The sequence below is a fragment of the Phocoena sinus genome, chromosome 2 (genome assembly GCF_008692025.1).
Source record: "Phocoena sinus isolate mPhoSin1 chromosome 2, mPhoSin1.pri, whole genome shotgun sequence".
Classification (NCBI taxonomy): Eukaryota; Metazoa; Chordata; class Mammalia; order Artiodactyla; family Phocoenidae; genus Phocoena; species Phocoena sinus.
Window position 1 is genome coordinate 150,304,651 of NC_045764.1, and position 16,361 is coordinate 150,321,011.

A 16,361-nucleotide genomic window follows, 5' to 3' on the forward strand; every position below is an offset into this window, starting at 1 on the left:
TCTCAGAAAACTGGATATCCACATGCAAAAGAATGAAGTTAGAGTCTTACACCATATACAAAAGTTAACTCAAGGTGGATTAAAGACCTACACACATGACCTAAACTATAAAACTAGGAGAAAACTTTAGGACTTTGGATTTCACAATGATTTATTGGGTGTGACACCAAAAGCATTAACAGCAAAAGCAAAACTAGACAAATGGGACTACATCAAACTTAAAACCTTTTGTGTATCAAAAGAAACAAGAGAGTGGAAGGCAATCTATGGAATTGGAGAAAATATTTGGAAATCATATATCTGATTAGGGATTAATATCCAGAATTTATAAGGAACTTCAACTCAACAACAAAAATGTCTGATTTTAAAAACGGGCAAAAGACTTGAACAGACAGTTCTCTGAAGAAGATATACAAATAGCCAACAAGCACATGAAAAAGCTCGACATCATTAATCATGAGAAAGGCAAATCAAAACCACAATGAGGTATTACATCTCTCCCGTTAGGGTAGCCACTATCAAAAGAACAGAAAATGAACAAGGGTTGGTGAGGATGTGACCAACATCCTATTAATTGGAACACTTGTGCACTATAGGTAGGAATGTAAAATGGTACAGCTGGTATGGAAAATAGTAGTTTTTGAGGTGGTTCCTCAAAAAAATTATAGAATTACCATATGATCTGGCAATCTTACTTCTGGTTATATATACAATAGAATTCAAAGCAGAGTCTGAAAGAGATTTGTGCACACCCATGTTCATTGCAGCGTTATTCACAATAACCAAGAGGTGGAAGAAACCCAAATATCCACTTAAAAATGATAAAGATGGCAAGTGTAATGTGATGTGTGTTTTACTACAATTAATAAAACGTATTATAAGATCCAAGTGATGGCACAGTGAGAAATGAAAGTTTAATGATCAAAGGAAGTCACAGACCCATTAAGAATTGCTCCTCTGTTTGCTGTAGTCCTGTGGGACTCATGGACACAAGCCCTGTTGGCTTTCAGAGCTAGGTGTTTTAGGGACCCATCCCTGATGTGAGACCCTTAAAAGTTGGCGCACAAGATGTGGGTCCAAACCTTTCACTCCTCAGGGAGAAGGTGGGAATTGGGGGTTCCCCACCCAATTGTACGGCCCTGTACTGAGGATGAGGTTCATGGTGAGAGTGTGTCTCAGCCTTTCCTACCCATTTTGAGGTGAGTATTTTCTCATCTACTCGATGTGTAGAAGTCGCTAAGCTAGTTTCTGGATTTCTCCCAGAGGAATTGCTCTGTACGTGGCTGTACATTCTGTGTGTCCATGGGAGGAAGGAAGTTCATGAGCCTTCTATGTCACCATCTTGGTCCCTCTTCATAATAAGGAAATTTTTTACTTATAGAAAAATGCAAGGAAGTGCTCAAAAATTGATGGGGACTTGCCAAAAGAAACAGGAACCAGCTTGAAAAGTCTCATGTTGGTCAAATTTGAGACAATTTAAGGATCAAAATTAGTAATGACAGTAGTGGATTATCACATGATTATTTTTAATTTTTATTGATATATATTTGATGTATAACATTGTATAAATGTAAGGTGTACAACATGTTCATTTTTAATAAAGAATCCATGTGTCCATAAGATATTAAGAGTAAACAAAGAAAATGGGAGAGATGGGGGAGCTTTTTTGTATAGGAATATTACAACTAATGTAGAAGGAAGGATAGAAATATAAAATCATTTACAATCACCATTGTAATAACTGATTTGGGCAAGAATCATCAGTGGATGTCAGAAGCATTGGTAAAAAGCTGTAGGGAACAAGATACTTTCAGAACCTCAAAGTATTATCCCATAGATTACTATACATACCTTTACAATAGAGAAATTTGGCAAACACTTCCTTACCCAAGTGATCAAACTTGATGTCACTACTGATGGGACAAACTGACATAATGTACGTCATGGTGTGGGGTATATAAGGATACATTAACTATGTAGTATTTTTGTCCCCCCAAATTAAAAAAAAACTAAATCTAATTATGAGGAAACTGAAATCCAAAGATTAGGGACATTCTGCAAAACAGTCGGTTTGGAGTCTTAAAAAATGTCAATGTCATGAAAGAAAAAAAAAGGCTACAGAACTGTTTTTATATTAAAGGACACTAGGCATGAAAACTAAATGCAATGTGTGATCCTTGATTGTACCCTGAATTAAAAAAATAGGAAACTGTAGAGTTCTCAGAGCTCCTGGTACGATCGTCTTCCCTTGGGTGGATTCTTGGCTTTTCTCCCAGCATGGCCCCCAAACACCAGTCTTCACTTCCACCCCAAGCAAAGAAACCAAAGAAACCGAGACTGACTCCTGCCTCCAGGCCAGAGGAAACGTCTGCTTCTCCGAACTTGACCAACGAAGAAAAAGAACAGCAAGAAGCAATTGAACATATTGATGAAGTACAAAATGAAACAGACAGACTTAACGAACAAGCCAGTGAGGAGATGTTGAAAGTAGAACAGAAATAGAACAAACTCCGCCAACCATTTTTTCAGAAGAGGTCGGAATTGATGGCCAAAATCCCAAATTTTGGGGTAACATTTGTTAACCATCCACAAGTGTCTGCACTGCTTGGGGAGGAGGATGAAGAGGCGCTGCATTATTTGACAAGAGTGAAGTGACAGAATTTGAAGATACTAACTCAGGTTACAGAATAGATTTTTATTTTGATGAAAACCCTGACTTCGAAAATAAAGTTCTCTCCAAAGAACTTCATCTGAATGAGAGTGGTGATCCATCTTCAAAGTCCACTCAAATGGAAATCCAGAAAGGATTTGACAAAATGTTCAAATCAAACGTAGAATAAAGCCAGCAGGAAGAGACAGCATGAGGAACCAGAAAGCTGCTTCACCTGGTTTACTGATCATTCTGATGCAGGTGCAGATGAGTTAGGAGAGGTCATCAAAGATGATATTTGGCCAAATCCATTACAGTACTACTTGGTTCTGGACGTGGATGATGAGGAAGGGGAAGGAGAAGAAGATGATGATGAAGAGGAAGAAGGATTGGAAGATACTGATGAAGAAGGGGGTGCGGATGAAGGTGAAGAAGATGAAGATGATGATGAGGGGGAGGGAGGAGAGAAAGATGGAGAAGATGACTAATGGAACACTGATGGATTCCAACCTTCCTTTTTTAATTTTCTGCAGTCTCTGGGAGCAAGTTGCAGTCTTTTTCTTTTCTCCTCCTCTTGTGTTCAGGCACCCTGTTTTTGAGGTCTCTTTTCTCCTTTATACCATGGCTCACAACTTATTTTGGGGGAAAATACCTTGAGCAGAATTCAGTGGGAAAAGAATCTCTACCCCTTTCTGTTCCAAATTCATTTTTATCCTTTCCTGTCTCAACAAAAACTTTATGGAATCAACACCACCATTCTCTGTGGGAAAAAAGAAAAACCTTCTGCTCCCTTAGCTCTGCTGGAAGCTGGAGGGTGCTAGGCCCCTGTGTAGTAATACATAGAATTCTAGCTTTTTCCCTCCTTTCTCTGTATATTGGGCTCAGAGATTACACTGTGTCTCTATGTGAGTATGGACAGTTAGCGTTTACCAACATGTATCTGTCTACTTTCTCTTGTTTAAAAAAAGAAAAAAAACCTTTAAAAAATGGGGTTATAGAAGGTCAGCAAAGGGTGGGTTTGAGATGTTTGGGTGGGTTAAGTGGGCATTTTGACAACATGGCTTCTCCTTTGGCATGTTTAATTGTGATGTTTAACGGACATCCTTGCAATTTAAGATGACACTTTTAAAATAAAATTATCTCCTAATGATGACTTGAGCCCTACCACTCGATGGGAGAATCAGCAGAACCTGTAGGATCTTATTTGCAATTGACATTCTCTATTGTAATTTTGTTCCTGTTTAGTTTTAAATTTTTCTTTTTGTTTCACTGGAAAGGAAAGATGATGTTCAGTTTTAAACGTTAAAAGTGTACGAGTTACTTTGTTACAATAAAACTAAATGTGTACACACACACCAAAAAAAAGAAACTGTAAAGGATATTATTGGGACAATTGAGGAAATTTAAATAATGGGCCGATTGTAATTGTATTTATGTTAAGTTTCCTTAGAGTGAATAGTATATAGTAGTTGCATGTAAGGATAGCTTTGTTCCTAGGAAATACCCGCTGAATGTTTAGGTGTGAAGGGTCACAATAGCTTCAAGTAACTGTTTAATGGATTGGGGAAAAACAGATAGATAGATAGATAGAAGAGGGAGGGAGAGAGAGAATGTAGCAAAACATCAACAAATGATATGCCTAAATGAAGTGTATAGGGTGTTTATTTACTTAGTTTTTTTTTGGCTGCATCCTGCAACTTGCAGTTTCCCTGACCAGGGATTGAACCTGTGCACTCTGCATTGGCAGGCGGATTCTTTTTTTTTTTTTTTTTTCGATATCAATGACTAAACTTTAATGAAATAACATTTACGCTTCACCAGCATTATTTCTAGGTCAATTCAGTGGTGATTCAACAAAATGAACAGCTCATTTAAAAGGATGCATAGTATTACTATAGAGGAAAGAAGTACGTAGTATTGAAGAACATTCACTTTTTAATCACATGAATACAAACCTTACCACGTGTGAGTTTGGTAATGTCCACTATGTCCCTACTCTCTCTGATAGAAATCTCTCAAATATAAAATGTGAAGAGTCCCTACTTCCCTGTGTCATTATAAAGACAAAATAAGATCACATCTGCAAAGCCCTTGACAAAATTGGACATGTTATGAAAACTCAATAAATGGAAACTCTTAATTATTGTAGACTCTTCTATTTCTTCTATTGTTAGATTTTAGATTATTTCCTATTTTTTCTAGAAATAACGGTGAACTATACATCTATTTTCATAAGTGTTTGCTTATATTTTACAGTATATTTACAGGCTCAAGTTCCTGAAGTCACAATACATATTTTTAAAACTCAGACATAGGTTAATAAATTGCATTCTAGATAAATTATATTAATTTATACTTTTACCACCAGGGTGTGAGAAGGCCTATCTCAATAATCCTTTACAAGTGGATTTTTCTTTTTTACATCTTTATTGGAGTATAATTGCTTTAGAATGGTGTGTTTGTTTCTGCTTTATAACAAAGTGAATCAGTTATACATATACATTTACGTATACATATACATATACATGTTCCCATATCTCTTCCCTCTTGCGTCTCCCTCCCCCCCACCCTCCCTATCCCACCCTTCTAGGTGGTCACAAAGCACCGAGCTGATCTCCCTGTGCTATGCGGCTGCTTCCCACTAGCTATCTATTTTGCGTTTAGTAGTGTATATATGTCCATGCCACTCTCTCGCTTTGTCACAGTTTACCCTTCCCCCTCCCCATATCCTCAAGTCCATTCTCTAGCAGGTCTGTGTCGTTATTCCTGTCTTACCCCTAGGTTCTTCATGACATTTTTTCTTTTTTCTTAAATTCCATATATATGTGTTAGCATACAGTATTTGTCTTTCTCTTTCTGACTTACTTCACTCTGTATGACAGACTCTGGGTCCATCCACCTCATTACAAATAGCTCAATTTCGTTTCTTTTTATGGCTGAGTAATATTCCATTGTATATATGTGCCACATCTTCTTTATCCATTCATCCAATGATGGACACTTAGGTTGTTTCCATCTCCGGGCTATTGTAAATAGAGCTGCAATGAACATTTTGGTACATGACTCTTTTGGAATTATGGTTTTCTCAGGGTATATGCCCAGTAGTGGGATTGCTGGGTCATATGGTAGTTCTATTTTTAGTTTTTTAAGGAACCTCCATACTGTTCTCCATAGTGGCTGTACCAATTCACATTCCCACCAGCAGTGCAAGAGTGTTCCCTTTTCTCCACATCCTCTCCAGCCTTTATTGTTTCTAGATTTTTTGATGGTGGCCATTCTGACTGGTGTGAGATGATATCTCATTGTAGTTTTGATTTGCATTTCTCTAATGATTAATGATGTTGAGCATTCTTTCATGTGTTTGTTGGCAGTCTGTATATCTTCTTCGGAGAAATGTCTATTTAGGTCTTCTGCCCAATTTTGGATTGGGCTGTTTGTTACTTTGTTATTGAGCTGCATGAGATGCTTATAAATTTTGGAGATTAATCCTTTGTCAGTTGCTTCATTTGCAAATATTTTCTCCCATTCTGAGGGTTGTCTTTTGGTCTTGTTTATGGTTTCCTTTGCTGTGCAAAAGCTTTGAAGTTTCATTAGGTCCCATTTGTTTATTTTTATTTCCATTTCTCTAGGAGGTGGGTCAAAAAGGATCCTGCTGTGATTTATGTCATAGAGTGTTCTGGCAGGCGGATTCTTTTAACCACTGTGCCACCAGGGAAGTCCCTCGACTACTGTTAATTGAGTCAAGGGTAGGGCATCTTACCCACAAACATCTTATCTATAGATTGGCAGGGGGTTCATGAGATGGACTGTCTTTAGGAAATTGATCCTCTCTTTGGGGAATTTAGATCTCAAGACATGAAGAGTTGAACAGCTATAGCAAGATTAGAAATCATACATACGGGCTTCCCTGGTGGCTCAGTGGTTGAGAGTCCGCCTGCCGATGCAGGGAACATGGGTTCATGCCCCGGTCCTGGAAGATCCCACATGCCGCGGAGCGGCTGGGCCCATGAGCCACGGCCACTGAGCCTGCACATCCGGAGCCTGTGCTCCGCAACGGGAGAGGCCGCAACAGTGAGAGGCCCGTGTACCGCAAAAAAAAAAAAAAAAAGAAAAGAAATCATACATAAAGAAAAGCAGGGGTGCACCTGAAACAAGAGTACCAAGATGGCAGAGTCCTGGGATAAGAACTGATCAAAAACTTACTAATGCTGAGGGAGTGACAGCCAGGTCTACACTGGGTCCTAAGGGCCACCCAGTTCCTGAGCTACGTTCCACTCTCTGTGAGACCTACATATTCAGCCCTTCTTGTAGTGACAAGTAGGGTTCCTGAACTTCCATGGGGCCCAACTGTGTGTCTGAGGTTCCTGTTTCTCTATGTATCCTTAAAATGTACCTCCAGGTTTCAGTTAGGGTGGTTCCAGTTCAAGTAGCGGGAATCCTAACTCAGTCTACCTTAAACAGTAAGGAAATACATCTCAAATAACAGGAGTTTCAAAGGTAGTGAACTCTATAAACAGCACTATCAGGGCTGAAGCTCCATATCTCTCAGTTCTGACCTTCCCCCTCTGTTGGCTTTGTCATCAAAGCCCCCAGTTGGCTGTAAACAGCAGTTGGAACGACATGTTCCTTGTTCATATACAGGTTAGGGTACGACAACGGGTTAGGGTTAGGGTACGTGTTAGGGTACAGGTTAGTGTTAGTGTACGGGTTAGGATTAGGGTACGGGTTAGTGTAAGGGTTAGGGTTAGGGAATGGGTACGGTTTAGGGTATGACAACGGGTTAGGGTTAGGGTACAGGTTAGGATTAGGGTATGGGTTAGTGTAAGGGTTAGGTTTAGGGGTTAGGGTTAGGGAACCGGTACGGTTTAGGGTACAGGTTAGGGTACGACAACGGGTTAGGGTTAGGTTATGTGTTAGGGTATGGGTTAGTGTTAGCGTACGGGTTAGGTTTAGGGTACGGGTTAGGGTAAGGCTTCGGGTTAGGGTTAGGGTACGGGTTAGTGTTAGTGTACGGGTTAGGTTTAGGGTACGGGTTAGGGTAAGGCTTCGGGTTAGGGTTAGGGTTAGGGTTAGGGTTAGTGTACGGGTTAGGGTTAGGGTACGGGTTAGGGTTAGGGTTAGGGAACGGGTACGATTTAGGGTACAGGTTAGGTTACGACAACGGGTTAGGGTTAGGGTACGTGTTAGGGTACGGGTTAGTGTTAGTGTACGGGTTAGAGAGAAATAGGGTCTCTTCCCCAAACCATGTAATAAAAATCCTGCTTGTCAGCATGATTGTGCCAACTTTGGACAGATGCCAATCTTTGAATGGCCTAAGAAATGCCACATGCAAGGAATTCCCTGGCGGTCCAGTGGTTAGGACTCTGCGCTCTCATAGCGGAGGGCCCAGGGTTCAATCCCTGGTTGGGGAACTAAAATCCCACAAGCTGCGCAGCAGGGCCAAAAAACCAAGCCAAAACAAAACAAAATAAAAAAGAAATGCCACAGGCTGATTAGGTTAAGCCAGAATCTCTGAACCAATAAAAGGCAAGGGAATGGTACGGGCATGACTGACTTTAACTGCAGCGACCTACTCTTGGAGCTGAAGATAGTCGTCTTTTTCTCAGTGACATGGGATATGTAAGGGGAGATGTCGACTCCTGAACAAAACTAGGATTTTATCAAGAAGGAAGAAAGAAGGAAATGGATGTCCTGAAGGCAGACAATAGTATTCACTACACCTCATTCTCAAACAAACCTGTTGTTTGAGGTGGAACTATACAAGTTGGAACTGTTTCAGCCTAGAGAGAGTTTCTGAACATTAGTTTTTTGAAGTTTTCCTCAAGTAACCCACTTTAATGTTTCTTAATTCTCCTTTAATTTTCCCACGTAAAAATATGTAATACTTCATACATTCAAAAGCATACATTTATATTAAGTATATATGATATGTGTATTTAAATGTATACCTTTGTATGAAATACTGTATAACATATACAGATACTATAAAATATTACATACGTAGAGTATATTTAAGGGATAAAGAATATTACTAAGATGAACACCCTTGTACATATAACCTAATTTAAGAAAAGGAATATTACCCATAACTTTGACACTTTCTATATAATCCTCTCTGATTACATTCCCTCCTTCTCTCACCTCCACCCCACCTCTTAGGTAACCACTCTCCTGGATTTTGTAATTGTCATCCTTTTGGTTTACTTTATAGTTTTACCCGTTACTTGTATACCTTAACAATATGTTTGTAATGTGTATGCTTTTGAATTGCCTATAAATGAAAACATGCTGTATATAGTAATTTTTGTGGTAGAATATACATAAAATTCACCATGCTAACGATTTTCAAGTGTACAGTTCAGTGGCATTAAGTACATTCACACTGTTGTACAACCATCACCACCGTCCAACTCCAAATTTTTTTGTTTTCTAAAACTGAAACTGTACCCATTAAACAAAAACTTCCAGTTCTTCCCTTCCCCCAACCCCTATCAATCCTGATTCTATTTTTTGTCTTCATGAATTCGACTACTCTAGTTACCTCATATAAGTGGAATCATATAGTATTTGTCCTTTTGTGACTGGCTTATTTCACTTAGCATAATGTTCAAGATTAATTCATGTTGTAACATGTATCAGAATTTCCTTCCTTTTAAAGTTGAATAATATTCCATTGTATGTATAAGCCACATTTTGTTTATCCATTCATCTGTGGATGGGGCACTTGGGATGCTTCCACCTTTTGGCCATTGTGAATAATACTGCTATGAATATGGGTGTACAAATACCTGTTCACGTTTCTGCTTTCAATTCTTTGGACTATATATCCAGTATATAGTTTTTTGCAACTTTATCTTTTTTTCTGAGTTATGTTTGTGAGATTCATCCATGTTAGTTTTAGCTTTAGTTCACTCACCTTAATTGCCGTATGATATTTCACTGTGTGAATATTAAACAATTTGCTTATTCATGCTCGTGTAGATGATCATTTAAGTTTTTGCAGTTTTTTTTTTTTTTTTTTTTTTTTGCGGTACGCGGGCCTCGTCCCTGCCGTGGCCTCTCCCGTTGCGGAGCACAGGCTCCGGACGCGCAGGCCCAGCGGCCATAGCCCACGGGCGCAGCCGCTCCGCAGCATGTGGGATCCTCCCAGACCGGAGCACGAACCCGCGTCCACCGCATCGGCAGGCAGACTCCCAACCACTGCGCCACCAAGGAAGCCCGTTTTTGCAGTTTTTAATATTAGAAACCGAGCTTTATTCTTTTACATGCCTCCTTGTACATATGTAAAAAAGTATTTGTAATCCAAGATAATATACTTAGAAGTGAAATTGTGTCATAAGGCATTGTATGTCTTCAAATTATTGACGATAATGTATTCTCAAATTATTCTTTAAGTACTGTACACATTCGTACTCCCATAAACAGTATGGGAGTTTCTGTTGCTCCACAGCCATATTAGAACTTGTCATTGTCAGTGTAACAGATATTGCCAGTTGTCCCAGTATTCACTCTTGCCTTCTTCCTTTAATAATAGGTCTTATGAGTTTTATTTGGGTTGCCCAAGTAGAAATTTTATTTCCCAGCCTTCCTTGCAGTTAGGCATGGCCTACCATTTAAGTTGTAGACAACAGGGTGTAACTGAAAATGATAAGTATCTCTTCTGGGTTATGACCTTAAAAGGCATGCTCCTTGGGACTTCCCCGGCCCTCCAGTGGTTAAGACTCCGTGCTTGCACTGCAGGGGGCCTTCGACCCCTGGACAGGGAACTAAGATCACATATGCTGGGGGGCAACTAAGTCTGCAAGCTGCAACTGCTGAGCACGCACACCACAACTACAGAGACTGTGCACCATAACGAAGATCCTGTGTGTCGCAGCTAAGACCTGACATGGCCAAAAATAAATTAATTAATTAATTAAAAAAAATTTTTTTTTAAAAGGTATGCTCCCCTAACCCATTCTACCTCCCTACTGACTAGATGCAGATTTGATGGCAGGAGCCAGAGCAGCCACCTTGAACCCAGAGATGGAAGCTTTAGGTTGAAGATGACAACTTTGGACTGCTTACCTCTGAATTGTTCTATGAGTGAAAATGAACTTTTGTTTTGCTTAATCCACTGTACTTCAGTGTCTCATTGCTATAGCAGCTTGGACTACTTCCTAATTATTACATTTATTCTTTGATTTTAAAATCATTCCCAATTTTTCCTTGCTCAGAAAGCCTCTGTTTATTCTCTCTCAAAATCTTTGTGGTGGTATTCTTTTTGCATTTGATTCATAATGCTAATCTCCTTTTTATGCCCAGGTCTTTGAATACATTTGCCTGAAAATGGAGGCCCTTCCCCCAGGGGAGTGGGTATTTGTTGCTTTTGTTTGCTCACATCCACTCCTTCTTTCTAGCCGTACCCAGACTTTTTTCTTGGCATGTTACACTCAAATCATATGCAGTTGTATTAGGATTTAGATCAGAGTGCCCAGCCTTTTCACTATAGATGTTGAAGGGGAGAACTGGAGAATCCTTCCTCTTGTTAGGGAAACACTGACTGAAACCGCCAGCCCTGGCCAGGCAACGTAGTAACCACTTGCATGAGTTATCTTAAACAGGAGGTCCTGGTAAGCAACCACCAACCGGAAGAATTCGGGAAAGGTCAAAAGGAGAGAGGAGATGCCAATCCATATGTCCTTCCAACCTCCCAGAATCCTTGCTGGAACCCATTTTGGCCTGGCACTGCGCAAGCCACCAGGAGGGAGCCTGAGTCAGAATGATTGGCCAGAGACAACCCGAAAACTAACCCCATTCCCATAAAACCCAAGACTGCAAGCCACGTGGCAGAGAGTCCTCCCAGGTTCCCTTACCCTCCTGCTCTCCACCTGAGTGCCCCTTCCCAATAAAGTCTTGTTTTGTCAGCACGTGTGTCTCCTCAGACAATTCATTTCCAAGTGTTAGACAAGAGCCCACTCTTAGCCCTGGAACAGGTTCCCCTTCCTGCAGCACTCTCACCACCCCCTATATCTGAGAAGGCATTGAGTGGCTAAAGGAAAAAAAAAAAAAAAAAGAGTTTAACTTTGTTTCATACAGCATCCAGAGCTTTGATAGTAGAATAGCTCCTGGATTGGCTTTTTCCTGCTCCTAGACCTAGTTATATGGCCTTCTTGTCTGTTTTGTGACTTCCATAATATCTTTCCAAGTATATTTCTTTTAAAGTTTTAGCTGCTGCTATGGATACCATCCAAAGAACTGTAAGCGGTCAACTACTCTCAAGTTACAGGCTCTCCTAAACTGTGCAGACCCACTGGGAATGAAGGACTGACCACATGCAATTGAGATTACTTATTAACACCTATGGAGTTTATTTTTAGGATAAAATGAAAGCGTGACTCCATGGTGATAAGAAGGGAAGGAAGTACTCACACTGCCCAGGTTATATATGACCAGGTTACCCTGAGCCTAGACACTATCCATCCCAAATCTTAAGAGGTCCAATAGCAGATAATCTGCCTCTAGATCCTGTTGTTTAGAATGGTACAAACTGCAAGAGGTAGCAGGGATTTTATTCCACAAAATAATACGCAAGCCACCAGCCAATCAGAATATGGCTTCAAACCACTAACCAATCAAATGTCACCCCCTTGTCCCCGCCCTCACCCAAGTCCCCCTAGTAACAGCAAGAATGAAACATAAGGAAAGAAGGACAGCTGGATTTTTTTTTTTTTTCAGCTGGATTTTTAAAAAAAAAAATTTATATATTTATTTGGCTGCACCGGGTCTTAGTTGCAGTATGCGAACCCTTTAAGTTGTGGCATGTGGAATCTAGTTCCCTGACCATGGGTCGAACCCTGGCCCCCCCTGCATTGGGAGCACAGAGTCTTACCCACTGGACCACCAGGAAAGTCCCGGGCAGCTGGATTATAAACCTAACCCAGGGAAGGCTCATGCTGAGTTGATTTTGACAGCACTGACAATTAACAGCTGACCCCACCCCCCAGAGTTTCCCACACAAAACCTTCTGTGTGATTTGTGCTTTAATTCATCCCTTATTTCATTTTGAATAAGAGCACTTTACGTTTTCATTGTAACTTTACTTTCTACATTCTATATTAGTAAAATTAGTCTCTAAAAAATGGGCTTGGGGTTGATCATATAACGTGAAATTAATGTTACTAAAATGTCATGAGGAGAGTATTACACAAACAATGAGTCTTCTTTTAAATAATTTTCTGGAGACGGGTTCTGTATAACGAAGATGGCTGTGACTTTTGAGAATTAATTGTGCAGGCTACAAAATTTGAATGGCCAACTATATGTTAGTTCCTTAAGTGTAAGAATGTAGCAGATAGAGGCTTCCCTGGTGATGCAGTGGTTAAGAATCCGCCTGCCAATGCAGGGGACACGGGTTGGAGCCCTGGTCTGGGAAGATCCCACATGCCGCGGAGCAACTAAGCCCGTGTGCCACAACTACTGAGCCTGTGCTCTAGAGATCGCGAGCCACAGCTACTGAGCCCACATGCCACAACTACTGAAGCCCGCGTGCCTAGAGCTGGTGCTCCACAACAAGAGAAGCCACTGCAATGAGAAGGCCCTGCTTGCCACAACTAAAGAAAGCGCAGCAACAAAGACCCAACGCAACCAAAAATAAAATAAATAAATTTATATATATAAAAAAAAGAATGTAGCAGATAGGATTTCCTATAGGATCTAGAACAATGCTGAAATCTATCTTGAAACAATGAGGGGAACGTGGAAGGGCCTGTTTTAAACAGCGTTGCTGTTTCCCTATTAGGTGCCTTGCTGAGGGAGGGTTTCTGGATACAGGGCCTGGGGCCTGACAGCTAGAACTTACCATGCCAGGTAGGAAAGGAAAAGGCAAAGAGAGAGCTTCCTGCCTTCCTCAACCTAATCTCATCTTTCTTTGTCTTCTACTACCATCACTTTTCTTCTCCTTCCCACTCTTAAAAACTTTAAAAAAAATTGTGAGGTACAAAACACAAACAGGAAACCACAAAGGATAAATTTACAGCTCAGTAAGTTTTTAACAAAGCAAATATTTATGTAATTACCACTTGGTTCAAGAAACAGAACATTGTTAGCACCTAAAACCCTACTTGTGACCCCTCTTGGTCACTACACTTTTCCTTCTCCCCAAAGGCAGCCACTATCTTCCTTTTTTCTTTTTTTTTTTTTTGGCCTCACTGTGTGGCATGCGGGATCTTAGTTCCCCAACCAGGGATTGAACCCATGCCCCCTGCAATGGGAGTGCAGAGCTCTAACCACTGGACCGCCAGGGAAGTCCTTACCTTCACTTTTAACATTATGACTTAATTTTGTCTATTTTTGAACTATATGTAAAGTCAATTTTACAGTAACTATTCTTTTGAACTTCCATCTTTCACAATTTTCTTGGTGGTACATTATTTTTGAATTATACGAACAGAAAAGTGCACAAATCAAAAGTGGTTCAGCTTGATGAACTTTTCATAAACTGACCATACCTATGTAACAAGCACCCAGATCGAGAAACAGCATTCGCAGCTCCCTTTCAGTCACTATCCCTCCACTGTCCTGAATTCTAACACTATATATAAGTTTTGTCTATTTTTGAACTTATATATGTGAGAACATATAGTATATATTCTTTTCTGTCTAGCTTCTTTTGCTCAACATTGTGAGATTCATCTGAGTGGTTTCATGTACTTATAGATTATTCGTTCTCTTTGGTGTTTTGTATTCCATTGTACAAATATACCACAATTTGATTACCTATTCTAGTGTAGGTAGACATTTGTGTTGTTTTCCAGTTTTCAGCCATTACAAATAATGTTGCTGTGAACATTCTTGTACATGCCTTCTGGTGAACATATATATGCATTTCTGTTGGTTATATGTTTAGGAGTGGGATTCCTGGGTCATAGGCTCTGGGGCTGTTCAGCTTTAGTAGATAGTGCCAAATAGTATTTCAGAGTAGTCATCCCAATTTACACTCACACCAGCAGCATATGAGAATTCCATTTATTCCATTCTTTGGCTTGCAGCTGCATAACTCCATTTCTGCCTTCACCATCACATGGCATCCTCTCTGTGTGCTGTCTTCAAATGGCCATCTTATAAGGAGACCACTTGGGCCCATCCTACTCCAGTATGACTTCATCTTAATTAATTACACCTGGGACAACCCTATTTCCAAATAACGTCACATTCTGAGGTGCTGGGGGTTAGGATTTAAACATCTTTTTTGGTGGGGTGTGGGGGGGACACAGTTCAACCCGTAACAGACATGATAGTAGTGGACATCTGTTCTTGATCTCAGTGGGAAAACTTTCAACTTTTCAGCATTAACTGTGATGTTTGCTGTAGTTTTCTTAGTAAATACTCTGTATAAGATTAAGGAAGTTTCCTTTTACTTCTGGCTTGCAAATCTTTTTAAAAATCATAAATGGATATTGAAATTTATGAAATGAAAGAAAACATTATTTTTCTGCATCTAATGAGATGATCATCTGATTTTCTCCTTGTCTGTTCTATAGTAAATTACATTTATTTTTATAGTTTTCAAAGAGAATTTCAATTGAAAATATTAAAATTACAAGTGGGATTTCTGAGTTGGGTAATGTTCTGTTTCTTGATCTGTACACAAGTGTGATTGGTTTGTGAAAATTCACTAAGCTGTACACTATGATTTGTAATTTTATGTATATACTTTATATTTCAATAAAAGCTAAAAGAAACACAGCTAAATTCCTATTTGAGAATGAAAAGCTTTCTCTTCCAAAGGAAACTTAGCTGCCCCACTTTCCGCTCACATCCACCTCCTATGAGAGGTGAAGATCTGGGTTATTAAGATGGAAGCAAGGTCAAACCTTTAAGTGGTGCACAACTGACACATTGACACACTTAATAGTCTCAGAGTTAGGTAGGTTTTTGTTTTGTTTTGTTTTCAGAATTCAGTATGTATCAGCTTTGTTTTTCAGTGATTCTCTCAAGCCAAATGGGTTCATGTTTAGTATTACATGAGATTGGATTATTTTCTAAATCCAATCTGGTCCTCTCTAGACACTCTTGTTATCTGGCTTTTGCTACCTTTCCTTTGACTGATATTCTCCAACATAAAGCCTTCTGCATTGAATTATTCTAAAGAATTCCCTTTCTTCCCTTTTACAATACCTGCAGGAACTGATGTACTCTTATATTCTGTCTTCAGAATACATCTTCACAGATTTGTTCCTAATTGGATTTTCTGTTAGAATTGAATTAAGTCTATTCACTTAATTTGAGAAGAACTGACATCTTCATAATTTTTCCTCTTTTCATTCAGAACCATGGTAAACCTCTCCATTATTTCCAGTCTAATTTTATTCCACTCGGATATGAGTCTGTATAGTTCTGTAGTTTCCTTTATATAGATTCTGCGTATTCTTATTAGTGTTATTCCTACCTGCTTCATGTTTTTTTGTTGTTGTTGCTATTGTGAATGGAACCTTTTTTTTTTTTCCATTCAAAAGCGAACCCGTAGAGCGATAGGATCTCTACCACCGCTCTCAGCTGTGAGACTCTATGGTTCCTTGGCTATATAGGAACATTCGGCTCGCCCCTACATTATCCGAACCGGAAGGAAGGTGGCAACCGAGAGTCGCCAAGCAAAGGGCCGCTCTATCTTGCCTTTGTTTTCCTCTCGGTGGCTACTGCGCAGGCGTAATCGCCCCGGTACCGTCCCCAC

The 16,361-nt window shown here is 39.8% G+C and overlaps 1 pseudogene; it reads left to right on the plus strand.

Moving 5' to 3' along the window:
* Window positions 1–2,277: 2,277 nt before the first annotated feature.
* LOC116749637 lies at window positions 2,278–3,937 on the plus strand (annotated as a pseudogene).
* Window positions 3,938–16,361: the final 12,424 nt, after the last annotated feature.